We start from the raw sequence: 25,510 nt of genomic DNA, 5'->3' as shown, positions 1-25,510 counted from the left end.
GTTTGAATGAGTTTGACCCGCTAATCTTCCAATCACGCTGCAGTGTTGGATCTAAAGAAAGGGCCAGTCTGTAACTCTGATCTTGGTGCTGTGTGGCAATAGGTTCTTGTTTGAAATTCTGGTCGATTGATTATCCATCCGACTGTTCATGTTTTAACCAAAAGGCCAGTTTCTACGCTCGGTCAACCTTTTTCTTTGTAATTAATTACAAACAATTCTGACATTTTTCAATCTAATATTAAAATTGTATGAATCGGTTTATTGTCTGTATTTAAGTCGTGTTAGGATTAAGTTACCTCGGAGATTTTTACGACCCGGTTTATTTTTTGTTGATTCTGTCATAAATAAATTAGGCGGACAGAGAATAGTTAATTTGTTTGAAGTAGTTGATAATCATAAATAAATTAGCCGGATAGAGAATAGTTAATTTGTTTTGAATACAAAAATAAGTATTGAATAAATGTGTAAATCTTCTTTGACTTAAACATCATCGCGCTGACTAACTGCACGAGCAATCTCACAGGGTACGAGCAGGAGCCTGCAGGCCAGGGTTAAAGATAACAGTTGGGGCCACATTCCAATCTTCGGGAGGGAGACGAGCGCTTGGGAAGAGTTCATATTTGTAGCTTAGAGATAATAAAGTATTTAAACTAACTAGTAGGATAAACTCAAATAAATTAATAATAATTAATAGTAATAATTTAAAATGGCACCAACAGCGGTAGAGATTTTGAGCAAAAACAATCCATTGCTCAGAGATGAGATAACAAGGATCTCTGAGAAATGGGAGAAAGGAACAGCTAAAACAGGCACGATATGGCCCATGGGAGGGACTTTTGATCCAATAATGTGTAGGGACATGGAGGTAGTAATAAGGAACTACAAACCTAACGGAAGTGGAAAAAAGGCCTTAGAGATGAGAGACAGGGAAAGGTTAGTGCTAGCTTTGTTCGAAATGGAGGGAGAGAGGTGGCGCGCATTACAACGAGTGGCCAGAAAAATAATCACAAAGGAAGAAGAGGCTCAACCTTTGCCTCTGAAGCTTGAGCCACCGCCGTACAAACCAACTAACATGCATCCACTGATAACAGGCAACGTGGAATTTAAAGGGGAAGTCACCCTAGATAAAGGAGATAATAAATGTAACACACAAGGGAGGGTCAGTGGGGACCCAGGCACAGAGGTGTCTGGCTGCAGTACATCAATACAAAGCCCCCTAGTACTCCAGTCACAGGGGAAACTAAGGAGAGCACGAAGGGGAAAAAAGGCACCCGACACCGTCCCAGGAATTTTTCCTATTTTAGTCAAAGGACAACAGGTCCACTATCAACCGTGGGGCTCACAGGACTTGGAGGGAGTCATTTCTAAACTCCCTAACATACATAACGGGGCGTCTAAATGGGTTAGAGAATTTGAGGAACTCACAGTGGGAAAGCTAATGGCAGTGGGGGACCTGAAAGCTCTGTTGGCAAGAGTATTGAGGTTATCTAAGATGGAGTCTGTACTGAGGAATGGAGGGTTGGATATAATGGACGGAATGTATGATGGGACTACGCTTGATTGCTACAGAGTGGCGATGTGGACCACACTCAGAAGGGAGTTCCCGACCCATATCGATCATAAAAATATGAGAGCCCTCCCTATCAACGACACAGAGAATCCTGCATCCTACCTGCAGGCCCAAGTAGACAGATGGCGCATGGAGACGGATGAGGATCCTGAGATCCATCCGGTGTTCTCTGTCATGTTTAGAAACTCTGTGATAGAGATTCTACCTAGCCCAATCAAAGTTAAGCTAGATGATGTGGTTGGACTGGTTACAAATAAACCACATAGAGACTTCTGCGACCATGTGGTGGAGAAATATCGGCAAAATAAACACAAAATACAGGAACAAAGCAAAGAGGTGCAGAGGAAGCTATCTCAGCTTCAGTTGGAAGAACTCACAAGAAGAGAAAAAGAGAAGAAAAAACAGGCGGTTGTTTCAGAGCCGGTTGAAACAATATTGCAAGCCGCCCAGCAGGGCGCACCACAAACCCAACCTCCTCAACAGGCATTCTTTACCTCAGTACAACAGCCTCAGAGCCAATGGTCACCCACTCCATCATTCATATACACCATTCAGATACACCTACATAATACTGGGAACCTAACAAATGGGAATAGGCGGAATCAGAATAAGGGGCCCAAAGGTCAGTATATAAACAATTTACAACAAGGACACCAAGGACAGTTTAGAAACAATCAACAACAAGGATCCCAAGGACAACGCAGAGGTCCTTTAATATGCTATGGGTGCAACATGGAAGGACATATTAGGAGGAATTGTTTGGCTAACCCTTATCCACCACAGCAAGGACAGGGTAACAGCTATCAGGGAAGGCAGGAACAAGGAGGTAGCTACCAGGCAGGTCCCTTTATGGGACAGGGATACTAGGGGTGCTCAGAGAATCCACAGGGGGAGGGTCAGCTTGTAGCGATCACAAAACAAGCTGATGAGGAACCAATACTGCAGGTTCTGATAAATTGTAGAGGCATGCCAATGATGGATGACACTGGAGCCACTCACACTTGCGTAAGTTCAAAATATGCCTCTACCTATGACAGCTCCAAGTCATAGGTATAGCTCCATTCTTATTTTAAGTTGTATATGTGAGCGAATGAGTGAGGAGTGAGCGAATGAGTGAGTGAGTGAGTGAGTGAGTGAGTGAGTGAGTGAGTGAGAAAGAGTTACATTGAGTTGAGTTAGAGGGGTCAGAAGAAGTGATTTGTGAAGAGTGAGACAGAGAAGAGGAAGAGTGTGTGGATTGGCAACGAGAAGTGGCGATGAGATTGGAGAAGGCTTTCCGGTTAGAATTTTCTTTGGGGAGAATGATATCTTTCGATGGTCTTTTAAGATTAATAATCTAGTTTTGGAGTGTGTCAAAAAACGAATAAACTAGAAAGGAAAGGAAAGGATTACTGAAAGTGAAAATGGTTATGGAGATTTGTGAAAGCAAAGGAAGTAGGTAAGAGAGGTAAAGAGAGTTAGAGAGAAGGAACGTAAGTGAGGAAAACCCGCCGGTGGGGGCTGGACAGAGAGACAACAGAGAGACAGAGACTGAATTTGCATTGTACTGAATAGATTATTTGTGTGCTTGGATGTACTCTGTATTTGGTCCCTGAATGTAACCTATGTCCACTGTTTTAGAGAAAACATAGAAACACCACTGGGATTGGTGATTCTGTGGCTCTTGGAGACTCTGCATCGCGTCGGAACACCATGTGGTATAGATCATTACATCTTGGTACACAGAGCACTGGTGAGACAACAGGTTGGATCAGAGGGAGAAGGTGTTTGGAGAAGGGAGAGGAATGTAATGACAGCAAAAAGGGCAGATGCGGACCTACGCAGAGGTAATAAATCAGCGGAGAGGAGGCTGGGGGTCCGTTTAGCTCAGGAAGTAGAGGGTGTCTTGTAACCGAAAGGTTGCTAGTTCGATCCCCATCTCCTCCTAGCTGAGTGTTGATGTGTCCCTGAGTAAGTTACATGGTGATCACAGGATTTAGGAATAATTATCTAGACTCCAAAACATGAGCAATTAGCGTTAAAAATTGTCTGCACACCACACTCCACAGGAGTCAATGGGTTCAATGGCGCCAGGGTAAAGTGACTCATCAAAAGAGGAGCGGACCCAACCCATGGACTCTGCGTGGATAGGTGGATGTTATTTTGGTGCTTGGACCTGACGAGGTCTAGGTGCCAAGATAACAACACAAATAAAATATTTCCTTAGAGATTATGATAAGTAATAGACAATTTATTAAAAGTTATCTTATAATTTAGAAAAAACAATCGGCAATACTTAAAGGTACTTAGGTGACCTTGGGTGTTTTGAAAGGCGCCTCTAAATTAAATGTATTATTATTATTATTATTAAAAATTAGATCAAATAAGTATGATAAAACGTTATCCAAATTTCTAATTTAGGTTATCCACAATGACAAAATGTCATTTAAAATAAATAAGTAAAATAGAATAAGAAAGGATGTGTGTGTGAGCCTGTTCTCGTGTGTGTGTGTCAGGACGGCCGAGGTAGGGGAGAACCCTCCCCTACTCAGAGTGATGGAATACACAAGGGGATACTGAAAGCATGCTTCAGATAAAACAACATGGTTAATTAGAAAATGGAAACAATGTATAATTTCAGTGTTGAATAAACTAGATAAGGACAACATAGAGGGTTTGGGTTTGGTATAGTAGTGAAATAAAATGTGGAAAAAACTAAATGCAATCAATAGGTAGAATAAAAGGTTTAATTAGGTCGTACAATTTAAATAGATAGTGAAGGGTAATCGGGTAGGATTATGAAGAGAATTGTGATTTTGAGTAACGGTTAAGACAGAAGTGAGTCGCCCAATATTGAAAATGCAAGTTTTAATATTGTGATTTTTGTTTTCTTTCACATCTCCCTAGTTAAGGACAATAGGTGGATTGACGCCACATCTGCTGGGAAGGAGTCATACATGCTATGTTGTCAAATTGGATTCGGAAGTAGTGGGTTTACCTTCAAATGCCACTAATGCTGTTGCAACACTTTAATAATTTTAACTCTGATAAATTATCTTTTGTTTTATAGTCGCCCTGATGTGCACACACATGGCTGCATAAGGCAGATGCGGCTGAAGACTCTGTCTCCATCCCTCCCCTTTGCGATCTATACCACCATATAGGTGGGGATTGATCGTATCCCAGGTACGGCATCCTGCAATAAGCCAGTATGGAAGGCTGGTTAGCCAACGACGGGTAAGATCCCACCTTGAAGCCCGGGACAACCTAAAGCAGGCACAGTCACGATTACTTGGCAGAGTCACTGTGAGCACTGGCTCACTTGATCATGGAGTGACGGACTGCAACCATCATAGGAAAAGCCGGCTGATGAAAGGTGGAGGGGGAACAGGAGTCAGATATGGCAGCTATGGCAGCAGAAGTGGTCTTGGAACGGGGCATGTCGCGTTTTATTTTATTTTATTTTACCTTTGTGGTATAGAAGCCCACTAACGCATGTACGTTTTTTCGGTTTAGTGCATGACTTTGGAGCAGCTTGGTTTCAGGCGGCTGATGGTAAACCCACCCATATTGGGCTTTGGATTTGGACATACTGGTTTCGATTTCCCTTCCCAAAAGATTGGTTTCCGTTTACTGATGCTTACGGTTAGATGTTTCAACGTTGGGTGCACCAACGGCGTTATTAGATTTGTTTATCATTTAATGCGCATGGTTTTGACCATTGCGCAAGGGGGGAGGTATTGAGGAGAATTAGGAAAAAAAATTGAAAACAAGGTTTTTCTTCACCATACTTGCAAACAATGATTGAGATCCAGCTAAATGTGTGTGAAATATTTGAAAAAACAGTGTTCAACAGATGGGTAGAAGCAGTCCCATCAGAAGACCAAAGTGCGGCTACGGTAACCAAGTTTCTGACTAGAGAAGTCATGCCAAGGTTTGGAGTTCCGTCACAAATTAGCTCAGGTGATAGGGCAGCGTTTATTCAGAAAACACTCAAACAAGTGATTGAACATCTGCATGTCAAATAAAGACTAGTCCGTGTCTACATTCCTCAAACCACAAGGTATGGTGGAGAGAGGAATGGGACGCTTAAGACAAAGATTAACAAAATTAAATTAGAGTACTAAATTAAAGGACTAATGCACTACGACTGACACTAATGAGTTATCGCATGAAAACTAACAGAACGACGCATCTAACCCCGCATGAAATGCTTACGGGTCGACCCATGCCTTCACCTGTCATTCGAGGGCCTCATAAAGGACCTCCATTAGAACAATTGGAAACTGAATTAAGACGTTATATTGGACAACTAACTGGCATACACAGGCTTATTTTTCAACAAGAGAAAGACAGAGTTCCAGAGTTGGAGAAGGAGCCACCAAGGGGGGTGGAGCCAGGTGACCAAGTGTATCTCAGGATGTTCAGGAGAAAGTGGAACGAGCCCAGGAGAGAAGGACCATACAAAGTCACCAACGCAACACCAACAGCCATCCAAGTGGAAGGAAGTGCCACGTGGTATCATCTCAACCACTGCACAAAAGCCGCTCAACCCAAGTCCAGGGATGAGTGTGAGGAGGAGGAGCCAGACGCAGACACACCTGAGGCTGACCAGCTGCCCCAGGACCAGATCCAGTCGAGCCAAGAGATTCAGCAACATGATGTTGCTGAAAATGGGGAGCCTATTTCTGATCCTTTACGGGTTGTGCCAGATTCCGCTGGCACAAGCACAGACCCCGAGGAAGGATGAAACCACGGGGACAACACAAACCTGGAAGGGCCAGGAATTAGGGGCTGGTACTGAAGGAAGCCAGAGAGAAACACAGGACAACCCGGCCCCAACTCACTCAGGAATATTCAACAAGAAAGGGAAAATTGCCTTATATGCTCAGATACCACCGCAGAACCGAGTTAATGAATTTGTGTTTACTATTATGTCGGATAACCAACCGTTATGTGCATTAACCTTCCGCCAGAATTATGAACATGTGCATAGGAAGAATCGGTGTGAAGTAAATATCCAATTTAATCCAATGAAATGGTGTTTAACAGTAACGTCAGGGATGCATGGGGCTATAACAGAAAGTATAAATTAAATATGAGAGAATATATACTTCTTAAAGCTGTGGCTTGGCAGAACAGACAGGCTTTAGATTGGCTTTTAGCAGAAAAGGGGGGAGTTTGTGCTCTTATAGGTGAAATGGGTTGTACCTTCATTCCAAATAACACTGCCCCAGATGGATCATTCACACTTGCGATGAACAACCTAGAGGAGTCGGGTGACTGGGAGAGGATGCTCTATGGGAGATAGATTGGAGTGAATCTAGAGAGGAGACCGGACTGTGAGAATCGGACATCAGAAGGAGGTCCTATTTTCTTAACTGGTGACCTCTCCACGTGAACCACAACCATTTCGGAGAGTTTGAACAAATGGACATTGGACTAATGGGTTTCAGGGCTGGTGGCTGCAAACAGAAGCAACAACCACAATGCCCAAACCCCCCACGTTTATATAGTATACCGGTACATGACGATAATCAGACCTATCCAAATCTATGCAAGCTTGTTGACAATCTTAGTTTTTATTTCTTTTTATTTTTGATTTATATTGTTTACTTATTTTTTGAAATGTCATTTTTTGAGTTTCATATTTTTATGTCATATATTCTGAAATGCTAATTTTCAATGCATGCTGAAAATACTATGTTATGTGTGAATTCTAGTTTGTATTCTACATTTGATAGATCTTTTTGCCTTAAACAGGTTTAAAATCCTGAGAATTATACAGGTTGAGATTCCTGAACATGCTTAAAGGTTTTTAATGATGATCAAATGTAGTGCAAAATATAGCCTAAACGACTGTTATGTTTTTGTTGTGATCTTATCTTACAAAAAAGGGGGGATGTGTGGTAGAAATTAAGGAGTATATTCTGTGGTGAACCATGATTGTGATGAGGTCTGTGTGTCTAGTGGAGAAACACACGGGGCCTGGGTGTCTGGGTTCAGAACAGATGGTGGGGCCCCTAAAAAGGATCAGGACGCCACGGGGATAAGGCATGCTGACCGTAGCCTAGTGTTTTGGGCTATCTTTGTTGACCATTTGCTGACCAATTGCTGACTGTTCAGGTTAAGATGAATTTATGACTGAACAGGAGGCAGACACCTCAAGGAGAAGCCGCTCAGTTTGTGTGTATATAAAGAAGCTGGAATCGATGTTCAAGGAGTGACTCTTAAGACCTACTCGGCTGTTATCATTGTTGTTTTTCTTCACGATAAAGTCTTTGGTCAATTCTTGCTCCGGACCCCTCGATTTATTTTACTCTCTCTCTCTCTCTTGAATTAGTCTAAGTGTTTATATCTTGATTAATCTACTACAAGGGGACCCGCCCTCTACCTGGCCTTCCTCCAGAGGGGACCCGCCTTCCTCCAGAGGGGGTCCGCCCTCTACCTGGCCTTCCTCCAGAGGGGACCCGCTCTCTACCTGGTCTTCCTCCAGAGGGGACCCATCCTCTACCTGGCCTTCCTCCAGAGGGGACCCGCCCTCTACCTGGCCTTCCTCCAGAGGGGACCCGCTCTCTACCTGGTCTTCCTCCAGAGGGGACCCATCCTCTACCTGGCCTTCCTCCAGAGGGGACCCGCCCTCTACCTGGCCTTCCTCCAGAGGGGACCCGCCTTCCTCCAGAGGGGGTCCGCCCTCTACCTGGCCTTCCTCCAGAGGGGACCCGCTCTCTACCTGGTCTTCCTCCAGAGGGGACCCATCCTCTACCTGGCCTTCCTCCAGAGGGGACCCGCCCTCTACCTGGCCTTCCTCCAGAGGGGACCCGCCCTCTACCTGGCCTTCCTCCAGAGGGGACCCGCCCTCTACCTGGCCTTCCTCCAGAGGGGACCCGCCTTCCTCCAGAGGGGGTCCGCCCTCTACCTGGCCTTCCTCCAGAGGGGACCCGCTCTCTACCTGGTCTTCCTCCAGAGGGGACCCATCCTCTACCTGGCCTTCCTCCAGAGGGGACCCGCCCTCTACCTGGCCTTCCTCCAGAGGGGACCCGCCCTCTACCTGGCCTTCCTCCAAAGGGGACCCGCCCTCTACCTGGCCTTCCTCCAGAGGGGACCCGCCCTCTACCTGGCCTTCCTTCAGAGGGGATCCGCCCTCTACCTGGCCTTCCTCCAGAGGGGACCCGCCCTCTACCTGGCCTTCCTCCTGAGGGGACCCGCCCTCTACCTCGCCTTCCTCCTGAGGGGACCCGCCCTCTACCTGGCCTTCCTCCAGAGGGGACCCGCCCTCTACCTGGCCTTCCTCCAGAGGGGATCCGCCCTCTACCTGGCCTTCCTCCAAAGGGGACCCGCCCTCTACCTGGCCTTCCTCCAGAGGGGACCCGCCCTCTACCTGGCCTTCCACCAGAGGGGACCCACCCTCTACCTCGCCTTCCTCCTGAGGGGACCCGCCCTCCACCTCTCCTTCCTCCTGTGGGGACCCGCCCTCTACCTCGCCTTTTTCCTGAGGGGACCCGCCCTCTACCTCGCCTTCCTCCTGAGGGGACCCGCCCTCTACCTCGCCTTCGCCGGCCTCCTGAAGGGTTCCGCCATCGCCGCTGCCGGCCTTCAGAGGGGTTTCTTTGCCGCTGCAGGCCTCCTGAGGGACTGAGCCCTCGTCGTCCTTGCCGCCGGCCTCCTGAAGGGTTCCGCCTTCACTCTGCCTCTGCTTGCCCCCCAGGCCGTCCGCCTGAGGCTCCCTGCCATGCCCTGGGGCAGTTTTCTGGCCGCCCGCCTGACACCCCTCCGCTCTGCCCCAGTCCATTATTTATTTTTTTGATTCCCTCCTCCTGGCTCGCCTCCACCAACCCGATTTGGGTTTGACTTTCGTTTTTTTTTGCTTGTCGTGGGTCGCCTGGGAGTCGACCCTTAAGGGGGGGGTACTGTCATGGTCTGTCATGTTTTGGTGTGTTTCCCTGTGTTTCCCTCCTGTGTTGATTACCGCTCCCTCCCCTAATGTGTCTCAGCTGTTCCTCGTTGCGTGTCTTGTGTTTGGTATTTAAGCCCTTGTCTTTCCTTTGTTCCTGGTGCTGTCATTATGGTTTGTTGGTCCTGCGTGCTCTCTGTGGCTACCTGTGTTCCCTTACTCCTTGCTCCTTGCCTTAGTCTTTTGGCAGAAATAAAGGGTAACCCTTCCTTTTACAGTCCCCTAATTACTAGGTACCGGTACATGCATGGTAAATTATAGTGTATTACTGGGTAATTACCACTGGTAATAAGAAGGTAAAAACAGAGGTAGTTACCCGGTAAATACATGGTAAATCATAGTGTATTACTGGGTAATTACCACTGGTAATAAGAAGGTAAATACAGAGGTAGTTACCCGGTAAATACATGGTAAATCATAGTGTATTACTGGGTAATTACCACTCGTAATAAGAAGGTAAATACAGAGGAATTATCCGGTAAATTATAGTGTATTACTGTGTAATTACCACTGGTAATAAGAAGGTAAATACAGAGGAATTACAGCTGATGTACCAAGTAAAACCTCCACTATTACCCATCAACTCAACTAAGTAGCGTGTAGTTGTAACTGTTTTAGATTGGTAATAACTCCGATATTGTGTACTTCCTAGGAAATTAGGCAACCAATTCTTAGAAAAACCTATTATCCAAGGTTTATGCTGGTAACAGCCCAAATGTAATGATGTACTATCTAGAAATTAGCATAGTACTTTCCAATAAAATACTTTTTCTTAGTTATTATTCATAGCTACACCCATTTAGAAAGGGTTTATTCAATTTACCACTATGGAATTACTTACCTGGTAACAACCTCTGCAGGAAGTTTTCCTCTAGTGTCATGGTACATCTTCTTAAATACTGGGTACGAAGCCGTTTGTTTCCATGGTATTACCAGGTTCTTACCATATCATTTATAATAGATACATTCCATTGTCCATGCAGTCAACACAAACTTGTACCATGTACGTTCTGCGACGTTACCAAGTAAAACACGACAATTTACCCAGTAATTAAGCTGAAACTGTACTGTAAAAGGAAGCCTAGTTTGTTTCCATGGTATTACCAGGTTCTTACCATATAATTTGTAATACATAATTCCCTTTTCCATGCAGTCAACACAAACTTGTACCATGTACGTTCTGCGACGTTACCAAGTAAAACACGACAATTTACCCAGTAATTAAGCTGAAACTGTACTGTAAAGGAAGCCTTGTTTGTTTCCATGGTATTACCAGGTTCTTACCATATTATTTGTAATACATTATTCCCTTTTCCATGCAGTCAACACAAACTTGTACCATGTACGTTCTGCGACGTTACCAAGGAAAAACACACCAATTTACCCAGTAATTAAGCTGAAACTGTACTGTAAAAGGAAGCCTCGTTTGTTTCCATGGTATTACCAGGTTCTTACCATATAATTTGTAATACATTATTCCCTTTTCCATGCAGTCAACACAAACTTGTACCATGTACGTTCTGCGACGTTACCAAGTAAAACACGACAATTTACCCAGTAATTAAGCTGAAACTGTACTGTAAAAGGAAGCCTCGTTTGTTTCCATGGTATTACCAGGCTCTTACCATATAAGTTGTAACTGGTTATTCCCTTTTCCATGCAATCAACACAAACCATATATGTTCTGCAACATCGTTCACCAGTAGTTAAGCACTTTAATTGTTATTATAAAACCCCAAACCACTGTTGATGAAAGACATATTAAAATTAAACAAAATCAAGGGCTTATCTTTCAAACAAATGCATATCTCACAAACAGGCACTGAACACTGAAGAAATAGGCCAGAAGAAATAGGCCAAAAAAAAGAGCCGTCCACATCAACTCAATTTAGATGTTACTGATGGTGTTTTCATAAAACATATGACAGTGTTATGGCAAGTGACCACAAGGAAGACTGCTTCAACCTCTACAATTTGAATAAGTGGTGAATGCCATGCAGCAGTCTGCCTATGGGAGCATCTTTGTGGTCATTCGCAAACCCATGAGTCCACTCGATGAATGAGAGATGACTCTTTAGTGTCTTCTCTGTGAGGTATCCCTGCAGTCTCCAGATCTGGGATTTGAAGGCTGACCAAGACCTGACCAGGTACCTCCAAATCTCCCCTTCAAGAATCAGAAGACAAGAAAATAAACATTAGGACTGTCAATTAATGAACATTTCTAGAACATGTAGAACTCAAAGATTATTTTGTTTATCAGTTAAGAAAGGATGCTGGTCCTCTGGCCATTGTGTTTGGTCATATTGAAAAGAGAAAAAGGCATAGCCATAAATACAGTTAATAGGACGGGAGGGGACAGGCCGTTAGCTCCGGTTAGCCCTTTAGCATCGAGCTAGCGGAGCTTGTCATTCAAATAACTCGGACATGTTGTCTAAAACCTATAACACCCAATTTATTAAAATATCCGGATTTAATCGGGCTCTCTCCCATAAGTACAGTTAATAGGACGGGAAGAGACAGGCTCTGTTAGCCCCGGTTAGCGCGATGCTAAAGAGCAGCTCTACCGGAGCACGCCACCTCAACAGGTGCAAGTTAGCCTCCGGTTTGATATTCGCCGGATATTCGGTTTACCACCCAATCGGATTCATCAACATAAGTGCAATACATTACGGGCTTAGTATGTTGAGGACGGTTTAGGACACCGTATCGCGAAAAATCACAAACACATGTTGTCGCCATCAATGTCTGTGCAACAACGTCATTTACGTTCTGGCTGCTACCTGTTTTAGGGACCGTCAACAAATTACACTCACCGTCTGTTGGCAGAGACGTTACCATGGAATTGTTTCAGGAAATGGATCACACAAATATATTGCAATATAGTTAATCATAATGCAGTTAATAGTTTAATATTCGACAAAAATCGACCAAACTATATTTGAAATTATTAATTGCATCCCGTTTAACAATAATGCAATATATTAGCAAAGTTACCTGCAGTAAGTAGCAGCCCACCATTGGCAACTACTACTACAATCAGGTGACAAAATTTATTTTTTTGTGATTTTTATGTTATTTTATATGATTTATTTCCAGAAACAATTCCATGGTAACGTCTCTGCCACCAGTCGGTGAGTGTAACTTGTTGACGGTCCCTAAAACAGGTAGCAGCCAGAGAACGTAAATGACGTAGTTGCACAGACATCGATGGCGACAACATGTGTTTGTGATTTTTCGCGATACGGTGTCCTAAACCTTCCTCAACATACTAAGCCCGTAATGTATTGCACTTATGTTGATGAATCCGATTGGGTGGTAAACCGAGTATCCGGCGAATATCAAACCGGAGGCTAATGGTGCGTTCGAGTATTCTCTGCGAGCCGACTCGGATCTCGGATCGGACGCCACGCCCACACTAAAATCGTTTTATTATGTTTTGAGCGTAGGTCGTCGGAGAAAAACATGGACGCCACCCGGAAAGCTATTGTTGCGGTAGCATTGGCCGACTACTACTACTATTTTCATTTATATTATTTCAGGACTACGAAATAATATAAATGAAACGGTGCGTTTTCACCGTACGAAAACGCAGCCATTTGAACTTCTACAATTTTCACTTCATTTCATGTTTCAATGTATCTTCTGCATATGTAAGTTATTACAGCAATACGAGTGATTGAAATTGCGATTTAAACCACCAAAGCGGTCCAAACACAATGAAAACAGTTCACTGAATGTCACACTGGGCGCATCCATCTTCAATTCTATCTCGGAAGCCTCGCTCGGTCACCGCTGAGTTCAAACGAGATGGCGAGATCGACTTCCGAGGAAAAGGGGCGTGTTTGTGCGTGTCGCTAGGCAACGTCCTCGGAGCTCCGAGACGGATGGATATTAAAACGCACCATAACTTGCACCTGTTGAGGTGGCATGCTCCGGTAGAGCTGCTCTTTAGCATTGCGCTAACCGGGGCTAACAGAGCCTGTCTCTTCCCGTCCTATTAACTGTACTTATGGGAGAGAGCCCGATTAAATCCGGATATTTTAATAAATTGAACGTACATGGTACAAGTTTGTGTTGACTGCATGGAAAAGGGAATAATGTATTACAAATTATATGGTAAGAACCTGGTAATACCATGGAAACAAACAAGGCTTCCTTTTACAGTACAGTTTCAGCTTAATTACTTCCCGTCCTATTAACTGTACTTATGGGAGAGAGCCCGATTAAATCCGGATATTTTAATAAATTGGGTGCTATAGGTTTTAAACAACATGTCCGAGTTATTTGAATGACAGAAGCTCCGCTAGCTCGATGCTAAAGGGCTAACCGGAGCTAACTGCCTGTCCCCTCCCGTCCTATTAACTGTATTTATGGCTATGCCTTTTTCTCTTTTCAATATGACCAAACACAATGGCCAGAGGACCAGCATCCTTTCTTAACTGATAAACAAAATAATCCTTGACTTCTACATGTTCTAGAAATGTTCATTAATTGACAGTCCTAATGTTTATTTTCTTGTCTTCTGATTCTTGAAGGGGAGATTTGGAGGTACCTGGTCAGGTCTTGGTCAGCCTTCAAATCCCAGATGTGGAGACTGCAGGGATACCTCACAGAGAAGACACTAAAGAGTCATCTCTCATTCATCGAGTGGACTCATTGGTTTGCGAATGACCACGAAGATGCTCCCATAGGCAGATTGCTGCATGGCATTCACCACTTATTCAAATTGTAGAGGTTGAAGCAGTCTTCCTTGTGGTCACTTGCCATAACACTGTCATGTGTTTTATGAAAACACCATCAGTAACATTTAAATTGAGTTGATGTGGACGGCTCTTTTGTTTGTCCGATTTCTTCAGTGTTCAGTGCCTGTTTGTGAGATATGCATTGTTTGAAAGATAAGCCTTTGATTTTGTTTAATTTTAATGTCTTTCATCAACAGTGGTTTGGGGTTTTATAACAACAATTAAAGTGCTTAACTACTGGTGAACGATGTTGCAGAACATATATGGTTTGTGTTGATTGCATGGAAAAGGGAATAACCAGTTACAACTTGTATGGTAAGAGCCTGGTAATACCATGGAAACAAACGAGGCTTCCTTTTACAGTACAGTTTCAGCTTAATTACTGGGTAAATTGTCGTGTTTTACTTGGTAACGTCGCAGAACGTACATGGTACAAGTTTGTGTTGACTGCATGGAAAAGGGAATAATGTATTACAAATTATATGGTAAGAACCTGGTAATACCATGGAAACAAACGAGGCTTCCTTTTACAGTACAGTTTCAGCTTAATTACTGGGTAAATTGTCGTGTTTTACTTGGTAACGTCGCAGAACGTACATGGTACAAGTTTGTGTTGACTGCATGGAAAAGGGAATAATGTATTACAAATTATATGGTAAGAACCTGGTAATACCATGGAAACAAACAAGGCTTCCTTTTACAGTACAGTTTCAGCTTAATTACTGGGTAAATTGTCATGTTTTACTTGGTAACGTCGCAGAACGTACATGGTACAAGTTTGTGTTGACTGCATGGAAAAGGGAATAATGTATTACAAAATATATGGTAAGAACCTGGTAATACCATGGAAACAAACGAGGCTTCCTTTTACAGTACAGTTTCAGCTTACTTACTGGGTAAATTGTCGTGTTTTACTTGGTAACGTCGCAGAACGTACATGGTACAAGTTTGTGTTGACTGCATGGAAAAGGGAATAATGTATTACAAATTATATGGTAAGAACCTGGTAATACCATGGAAACAAACAAGGCTTCCTTTTACAGTACAGTTTCAGCTTAATTACTGGGTAAATTGTCGTGTTTTACTTGGTAACGTCGCAGAACGTACATGGTACAAGTTTGTGTTGACTGCATGGAAAAGGGAATAATGTATTACAAATTATATGGTAAGAACCTGGTAATACCATGGAAACAAACGAGGCTTCCTTTTACAGTACAGTTTCAGCTTACTTACTGGGTAAATTGTCGTGTTTTACTTGGTAACGTCGCAGAACGTACATGGTACAAGTTTGTGTTGACTGCATGGACAATGGAATGTATCTATTATAAATGATATGGTAAGAACCTGGTAATACCATGGAAACAAACGGCTTTGTACCCAGTATTTAAGAAGATGTACCATGACACTAGAGGAAAACTTCCTGCAGAGGTTGTTACCAGGTAAGTAATTCCATAGTGGTAAACTGAATAAACCCTTTCTAAATGGGTGTAGCTATGAATAATAACTAAGAAAAAGTATTTTATTGGAAAGTACTATGCTAATTTCTAGATACATCATTAAATTTGGGCTGTTACCAACATAAACCTTGGATAATAGGTGTTTCTAAGAATTGGTTGCCTAATTTCCTAGGAAGTACACAATATCGGAGTTATTACCAACCTAAAACAGTTACAACTACACGCTACTTAGTTGAGTTGATGGATAATAGTGGAGGTTTTACTTGGTACATCAGCTGTAATTCCTCTGTATTTACCTTCTTATTACCAGTGGTAATTACACAGTAATACACTATAATTTACCGGATAATTCCTCTGTATTTACCTTCTTATTACGAGTGGTAATTACCCAGTAATACACTATGATTTACCATGTATTTACCGGGTAACTACCTCTGTATTTACCTTCTTATTACCAGTGGTAATTACCCAGTAATACACTACGATTTACCATGTATTTACCGGGTAACTACCTCTGTATTTACCTTCTTATTACCAGTGGTAATTACCCAGTAATACACTATAATTTACCATGCATGTACCGGGTAAATACCTAGTAATTAGGGGACTGTAAAAGGAAGGGTTACCAAATAAAGTGCCGTTTCCTTTACCCGTCTGCATCTGGGTCCTACCTGCCAGCCTGCACCCGCAACTCCTAACATTCCTCTAATAGGGTACACAGAGAGATGGCCCTGCCAGCTAGCTGTCAGTTGTTGAAGGGTCGCCGGCCCAAACGGCTCCTATAGCTATGTCAACACATCAATATTTGCTGTGCACTCCTGTAGTAAGATGCCGGGGCTTAGGTGACAGACCGCGGCAAGGCAAGGACAGAAGAAATAAAGAAAACATGACCTTTTATATGTAAGAGAAGGTGGATCTGGAAGGGGAGGCGAGAGCCTAAGTAGCCTACTGTTGTTCGCTAGAAGAGGGGGCAGATGGGGACAGGTCAGGGGGTGATCCATTATCTAAGTGCCCGGGACATTGAAAGCAGGTATTCATGTCATTAATCATCATGATTATGTATCCTCTATTGAGAAACATGAAGCTGGGTGGAGGGTCAACCCATGTTAGTGTTTCTACAGTAAACAATCACTTGTTTGCTCTTTGATTTAAAGGAGACATATTATGGTGTTTTCCCAACAAGTAAACATAGTATTTGAGTTCCAGAAAACATGTTTTTGAAGCTGTTTGCTGGAAATAGCTTTTAGGGAAAAAGATCTTGCCTACCGCTATTCCCCTCTGTTTCAGTCCCTTCAGAATGCGCTGTTTCTAGTGTCTGTAGCTTTAATGCAAATGAGCTGCTACCCATTGACCAATGAGCTGTCAGACTGAACCAAAGCATGGAGGAGAAGGGATTGTTGCCATTTGTGGACTCCTGGAGCTCTATATCTATATAATATAATATAATAATAATAATATTATACGTATATGGGTGTTTAATATTATATCTAATATCACGGCCAAAAGCTATGTGTGCCTTGGATGATAATATGAATCATAAAGACTCGTAGTGGGGGATCTCTCGGCCATGGTTGAGAGGAATTGGGGGAAGGGAACTTTGGCCTTGACTCTCTGAGGTCCATGAACCGTGACATGGAGGAGAAAGGGATTGCACTCCGGGAGTTGAGCTGCCGGACTTACCGCCGAGACCTACCCCCGCCGGACCTGCCAGTTTCGGCGGCAGTTCAGCTCCCGGGGCACACCCGCCTGAGCAGCCGGAAAGCTTCTGCCGCAGTTCATCTCCCGGAGTACACCGCTGGAGCTGCCGGACTGCCGCCGGCGGCCGGACGGCTTCAGGCCGATTCATACTAGGGATGTTAACCGATGACCGTTTGACGGAGGGTTGACCGTATCAACGTTAACCGATTAAAATTGTCGCTTGTCGGTAAAAAAAGAAAAGAAAAAAGATGATCACATGTGGTGACTTATTGGAATTTGGATGGACACCGCGTCTCTAGCACACTTTTTAATTTCTCCTCAAGTCCTAATTATTCCCTCATGTGGGCGGGGGAGAATATGATCTATACATTATTATGGACAGTAGACTAAACGCCAGTCATGGGGGACTCGAGTCACATGACTTGACTCGAGTCAGACTCGAGTCGCAAATTTGAGGACTTGAGGCTTGCTTGACTAACAGATGCGCGAAAGTGAGCCAGGCTAGCTCGGTTGGAGTTTAGGGTCGTCTTCTAGTGCTAGGTCCAAATGTGGATTAGCTAGTTAGCTAGCTCCAGTAGCTACCGCAGGATAACAAAACAAACAGAAGCTTGCTCTGGGTCACGAGCTTTGAGTACGTGCACGTGCACGAAGGGGTCACTTGCGGGGAGCGGGGGAGGGGGAGTGTAGTACGACCGTTTGATTGACGTACTTACTGTCCAATGCCACTCGGTGGTTCTGAAAATCATTGGCTGGAGTTTTTCGAGCCCTGCCCGTTCCACAGATGATTGACTTGTTTAATTTTTATGTCAGTAGGCTACTTCTAACTCAGTGGCTGTAAGTGGGTTATGATAAAGATTTCAAGTAATTTTCAAGTAAAATTACACCGTCAGAGCCAGAGCATCAAACTGGGCTGTTCTCACAACCCGGTATCACTCAATTGCGTGCTCCTGCGCACGAACGTTAATCTATTGAAGCGTGTTCCCGAGCACGATAGTCCGACTTTTTGCGTGTTACACAAAACGAAATGTAAACCAATGCATTCTGAATGGGAATGTTCTAAGACAATTAACGTGCTCCACAAAACGGTACGGGAGAGAGAGAAAGAGAGAGCGGGAGGGACAGAGAGAGAGAGAGAGAGCGAGAGAGAGGCTTCAGAAAGGGTGTGCGCAGATAGTACAGTGCACCCTAGTTATGTTTATGCCAAAACCTATATATATAATTAGGCTGTGGAAATTGCAATAAGTTAAGAACACAACTTCGCACGTTGAGCACACAGCCGTGTGACTCGTTTATTTTGTAAAAAAGAAAACCGGAAAACAAAGCGTGCTGAAGGTAAACAAATCCAGCATGGTCTGTGACGTCATGAGACGCACGTAATCCTTAGGGACCGCGATCCCTGAACCACCAAGAACGTAAATGACATGCAGTAAACAACAACACAATTGAAAGAACAACACATAACGAAATACTGTAGGTGAATTATGTTACGGTCACTACAAGGCTATAATTATATTATTTAGCGTGTAATGAGACAATCTATAGCCAAATTGTCGAAGATGCCCGAGAATCTTCGGGGATATCAGCATGGGAAATCGGCGAATCAGACCCATGAAGGGGGGGGGGGGGGGGGACACGTTAGTTGAAGGGGGGGGGGGGGGGGGACACGTTTGTTGAGGGGGGGGGGAGACACGTTTGTAGGGGGGGGGCACGCTCAACAACGAGAGTTGGTTTTTATTGAACGCTCGACAACGAGAGTTGGTTTTTATTGAACGAGACTTCAACACGGAACAGCTGCACAAAACGATGGTCACGTCACTCTCGGTGACGGTGTCGACAATAATGAACACACGAACAATGTTAATAGAACAACACACAACCACATAACATCCCGAACCCATTAACCCCACTTAATCCTAACAACAAAACAAGTTAACAAAAGCCCCATTTGTCAACTGAGAACCCCAATTCCCAGAATCCCCCGCGGCTCCGGAACACGGCGTAGCTTATATTAATCTTTATTATCTGAATGGGAAATGCAATATTTTAGGACAGATACACCATTAAACGCGTTTCTAATGACATTTCTAGCGAGAAATGTACATTTTCCTTACATAATCTTCAGTCAGTGAATGTGTATGATCTTTATTAATCTTTATTATCTGAATGGGAAATGCAATATTTTAGGACAGATACACCATTAAACGCGTTTCTAATGACTTTTCTAGCGAGAAATGTACATTTTCCTTACATAATCTTCAGTCAGTGAATGTGTATGATCTTTATTAATCTTTATTATCTGAATGGGAAATGCAATATTTTAGGACCGATTCACCGTTAAACGTGTTTCTAATAACATTTCTAGCGAGAAATATACTTTTTACTTGCATAATCTTCAGTCAGTGATTGTGTCTGATCTTTAGTTTTATAGTTATTAGGATTTGATCGGCTCGCTCGCATGTTTCAACGACGTCAGGTTGCTTTCGCTAAACTAGCAGCTCACGTGCTTCCTGCGTTTGTGTTATTAAACTGTTACTTTATGTAACTTTTAATGATATCATCTTGTTAGAAACACGTATATCTGAGAGCCAACCCAGTCGCCAAAAGCATACGTTGACAGTGTACTTTTCGTGAACACTGGATTACGTCGCATTTCAACATAAAATAGCGTGTTATACACACACACACACGCACGCACACGCACAGACACACAGACACAGACACACACACACACACACACACACACGCACACGGTGCATTTCGCTGCTAAAACAACAACAAAAAAATATTCCCTCAAATATTATTACTTTCAAAACGTTGGCCAAAATGGCCAATAATATCATTTTTTATTTGGGATGCTTTGGACATTTTGGGTGGATTTTGAACGGTATGTGGGGGGCACGTTTTTTTGCAGGACCTGGCAACCCTGCGCTGTTGCCCGAGATCTGGATCCACCCCGGCGTGGTGCCGTCTCCTTTTGACCTTTTGACCCCACACTTCTGGGGGAATAGCTGAATCAATTCATTAGTCAATCAGAAGCATGTAAATATCGTCCCGGTGGGGTAAGAGGACAAACAAGGTGTCCTTCAACATCTACGCTTCCAGGAGATTGCAACGGTGCCACACATGAGCATATTCGAACATGTTTAATGGTAGTAATTAGCTGTCGAAATTGGAGGCCTTAATCAATACTGAGCAGCTATTGATTTGCTTCCCGATAAAGATTTGTCACAAATGACATGTTATTTAGCATCTACACGTTGAGCTGAGTCCAATGACACCAAGAACGACACTCTAGCTAATGGTAACATGTATTTTACATGGTACACCTAGGTCTAGGACATGATCTCGGTGTAACAAGAGGCCGAGCTTGATCTCATTGGACTCAGCTTAACGTGTAGATGCTAATTAACATGTAATTTGTCAAAAATCTCCATCGGGAAGCAAATCTATAGCTGGTCATTATTGATAAAGGCCTCCAAAATCGACAGCTAATTACTACCCCGAAACATATTCAAATATGATCATGTGTGGCACTGTTGCAATCGTCTCGAAACGTAGATGTCAAAGGACACCTTGTTTGCTCTGTTGCACTACCGGGAAGATATTTTCATACTTCTAATGGATTGATTCATATTTTAAGGTTCTCGGAGTGAGACTTTAAGTGGCTGCAGCAGAAGTGATGAGACGAAAGATGATATCAAGAGATTCATAGAATATTCCCATTCACATTATGATTCTTCGTCGTAACATCCGACCAAACATCCTTTACATTCACAGAGCGAAGATTATGAAAGTCCAGGCTCAGCAAGTGCTCCATCTCGTTGCACCTGCACCCAGTGGCTCGCTTGCCAGATTTTGGCCTGAAGTTCTTCCCAGACCTACACCCTAGCCATCCAACATGCATATCTGAGAATCAGGCCTCTCTTTAATAATGACAAAAAGTTATGAGAGAAACACACATTAACTTTTTGTTATCTCATAAGCGGCGTGGTGCCGGCTCCTTTTGACCTTTTGACCCCCGACTTCAAAAACGTGGCCACAGGCCAGCTGTGTCTACACACCTTTAGCCACAAATTTACACCTCCATCCCACAAAAAATGGGGACTAGAAACTAACCTCTGTCTTATGTACATTTACTGTACTGTTGGAGGTCACGCCCCTTTGCCGACCTTTTCGAGATAGCTAGGGATGCTAAAATGTTTACACACATTTCCCGGGGCCCCGTGTACGACATATCCGAGATTTGGAGTTCTAGCCCTTAGAGAAAAAAAGTTTTCCCAAATGGAGTGTCATTTGGACAAAGCCCCTCAGAAGTGTAGCCTGCAAGGCCTAATGGTTCAGAATGTGGTGGAAAAACAGTTTTTGAGATAGGAAGGTCCTACCGCCCCCCCTTCCTGCCCTCGGGGTCTGACCGGGCCAAGTCTCGGGCAGGAAGGGCCCCCCCTTCCTGCCCTCGGGGTCCGACCGGGCCAAGTTTCGGTCTTCGCTACCCGATGGAGATTTTTGACAAATTACATGTTAATTAGCATCTACACGTTAAGCTGAGTCCAATGAGATCAAGCTCGGCCTCTTGCTACACCGAGATCATGTCCTAGACCTAGGTGTACCATGTAAAACACATGTTACCATTAGCTAGAGTGTCGTTCTTGGTGTCATTGGACTCAGCTCAACGTGTAGATGCTAAATAACATGTCATTTGTGACAAATCTTTATCGGGAAGCAAATCAATAGCTGCTCAGTATTGATTAAGGCCTCCAATTTCGACAGCTAATTACTACCATTAAACATGTTCGAATATGCTCATGTGTGGCACCGTTGCAATCTCCTGGAAGCGTAGATGTTGAAGGACACCTTGTTCGTCCTCTTACGCCACCGGGACGATATTTACATGCTTCTGATTGACTAATGAATTGATTCAGCTATTCCCCCAGAAGTGTGGGGTCAAAAGGTCAAAAGGAGACGGCACCACGCCGGGGTGGATCCAGGTCTCGGGCAACAGCACAGGGTTGCCAGGTCCTGCAAAAAACGTGCCCCCCACATACCGTTCAAAATCCACCCAAAATGTCCTAGAAGCATCCCAAATAAAAAATGATATTATTGGCCATTTTGCCCAACGTTTTGAAAGTAATAATATTTGAGGGAATATTTTTTTGTTGTTGTTTTAGCAGCGAAATGCACCGTGTGTGCGTGTGTGTGTGTCTGTCTGTGTGTCTGTGCGTGCGTGTGTGTGCTTGTGTGTGCTTGTGTGTGTGTGTTTGTGCGTGTGCGTGCGTGTGTGTGTGTGTATAACACGCTATTTTATGTTGAAATGCGACGTAATCCAGTGTTCACGAAAAGTACACTGTCAACGTATGCTTTTGGCGACTGGGTTGGCTCTCAGATATACGTGTTTCTAACAAGATGATATCATTAAAAGTTACATAAAGTAACAGTTTAATAACACAAACGCAGGAAGCACGTGAGCTGCTAGTTTAGCGAAAGCAACCTGACGTCGTTGAAACATGCGAGCGAGCCGATCAAATCCTAATAACTATAAAACTAAAGATCAGACACAATCACTGACTGAAGATTATGCAAGTAAAAAGTATATTTCTCGCTAGAAATGTTATTAGAAACACGTTTAACGGTGAATCGGTCCTAAAATATTGCATTTCCCATTCAGATAATAAAGATTAATAAAGATCATACACATTCACTGACTGAAGATTATGTAAGGAAAATGTACATTTCTCGCTAGAAAAGTCATTAGAAACGCGTTTAATGGTGTATCTGTCCTAAAATATTGCATTTCCCATTCAGATAATAAAGATTAATAAAGATCATACACATTCACTGACTGAAGATTATGTAAGGAAAATGTACATTTCTCGCTAGAAATGTCATTAGAAACGCGTTTAATGGTGTATCTGTCCTAAAATATTGCATTTCCCATTCAGATAATAAAGATTAATATAAGCTACGCCGTGTTCCGGAGCCGCGGGGGATTCTGGGAATTGGGGTTCTCAGTTGACAAATGGGGCTTTTGTTAACTTGTTTTGTTGTTAGGATTAAGTGGGGTTAATGGGTTCGGGATGTTATGTGGTTGTGTGTTGTTCTATTAACATTGTTCGTGTGTTCATTATTGTCGACACCGTCACCGAGAGTGACGTGACCATCGTTTCGTCCAGCTGTTCCGTGTTGAAGTCTCGTTCAATAAAAACCAACTCTCGTTGTCGAGCGTTCAATAAAAACCAACTCTCGTTGTCGAGCGTGCCTCCCCCCTACAAACTTGTCTCCCCCCCCCTCAACAAATGTGTCCCCCCCCCCCCCCCCCCCCCCCTTCAACTAACGTGTCCCTCCCCCCCCTCCCTCCCCCCCCCCCCCCCCTTCATGGGTCTGATTCGCCGATTTCCCATGCTGATATCCCCGAAGATTCTCGGGCATCTTCGACAATTTGGCTATAGATTGTCTCATTACACGCTAAATAATATAATTATAGCCTTGTAGTGACCGTAACATAATTCACCTACAGTATTTCGTTATGTGTTGTTCTTTCAATTGTGTTGTTGTTTACTGCATGTCATTTACGTTCTTGGTGGTTCAGGGATCGCAGTCCCTAAGGATTACGTACGTCTCATGACGTCACAGACCATGCTGGATTTGTTTACCTTCAGCACGCTTTGTTTTCCGGTTTTCTTTTTTACAAAATAAACGAGTCACACGGCTGTTTGCTCAACGTGCGAAGTTGTGTTCTTAACTTATTGCAATTTCCACAGCCTAATTATATCTATAGGTTTTGGAATAAACATAACTAGGGTGCACTGTACTATCTGCGCACACCCTTTCTGAAGCCTCTCTCTCGCGCTCTCTCTCTCTCTCTCTCTCTCTCTCTCGCTCTCTCTCTCTGTCCCTCCCGCTCTCTCTTTCTCTCTCTCTCGTACCGTTTTGTGGAGCACGTTAATTGTCTTAGAACACTCCCATTCAGAATGCATTGGTTTACATTTCGTTTTGTGTAACACGCAAAAAGTCGGACTATCGTGCTCGGGAACACGCTTCAATAGATTAACGTTTGTGCGCAGGAGCACGCAATTGCGTGATACCGGGTTGGTTCTCAGCATACCGCAAAAAAATTAAGAGGGTTCAAGTTCCAGTCCCCAAATTCAGTTGAACCACTACCTGGACATTTGTGATGGACAGAGCTGCCTTCAGTTTTGGGCCATGAACAGGCGCAACCTCCCCTCTTTGTTCAAGGTGGAGGTAAGAGTTATGGCAGTCCCTGCATCAAGTGCACCTGTTGAACGTGTGTTCAGCCATGGTGGGGTGATAATGTCACCCCATCATTCACAACTCAGTGACAAAGTACTGTCAAATTTTTTTTTTTGCAAATGCAATGCATTGGAAGTCGATGTATGTTGCGCGGCTGCAAGATTGCTACCAGCTTTCAGGCTTGTGCATTACTATTTCCCCTTCCTACAGTATATGTATGTGATATTACTTTTGAAATATTCTTTTTTTTCATGTCTGATGCCATGTGTTGTATTCTACAATACTAATAATATTCTACAACATGTAAGGAGATTGAGTGATTGACTTGAACTGTTCTCGTATACAGCCACCTAGAGGTTCCATTTGATTCTGTTCATAGGTTGGATGTAATGATCATAAAAACATTTTCAACCTATTCACCAGTCGCGGATTGTGTATAGGGGCGATTTGGGCGACGCACTACCAACTGGGAGAAAGAGGATTTTTTTTATTTTTTTTATTCTATCACGGCAAAAGTAGTTTTCAGCGTTCTAGACCTATTATCTGTCATTGTCCAATCAGAATCGTCAGATTCAAGTCGCGTTTCAAATGGGCCCGCCTCTATGGGCGAATTCATCAACGGGGAAAATCGTCCAAGCCTTCTCCGTTGACTCTAATGTTAAAACTTTTTTTTTTTGGAAATTGAGCCTTCAATGCATTTTCAATGGGGATTTGGGACTCGCCCTAACGTGCTTGCGTCATACGTAACTGAGCAAAGAGCGCGAAGGGATATCTTCGATCAAGTCACTTGATGATTTCAACATGGCTGCAAATGTGCACAATTCCGTTTCGTCTCTCAAAGAAGTTCCATTTACAAAGCTGCAAA

The 25,510-nt window shown here is 43.5% G+C and overlaps 1 long non-coding RNA gene across 1 annotated transcript; it reads left to right on the top strand.

Annotated features, from left to right (window-relative positions):
- Window positions 1-1,894: 1,894 nt before the first annotated feature.
- On the top strand, window positions 1,895-3,714 carry LOC130384704 (uncharacterized). The gene is made up of 2 exons (XR_008895901.1): window positions 1,895-2,575; window positions 3,191-3,714. It is a non-coding gene; the product is annotated as an uncharacterized LOC130384704 (long non-coding RNA).
- Window positions 3,715-25,510: the final 21,796 nt, after the last annotated feature.

The sequence above is a fragment of the Gadus chalcogrammus genome, chromosome 6 (assembly GCF_026213295.1).
Source record: "Gadus chalcogrammus isolate NIFS_2021 chromosome 6, NIFS_Gcha_1.0, whole genome shotgun sequence".
Taxonomy (NCBI): Eukaryota; Metazoa; Chordata; class Actinopteri; order Gadiformes; family Gadidae; genus Gadus; species Gadus chalcogrammus.
This window is presented reverse-complemented; position numbering and strand designations above follow the sequence as displayed.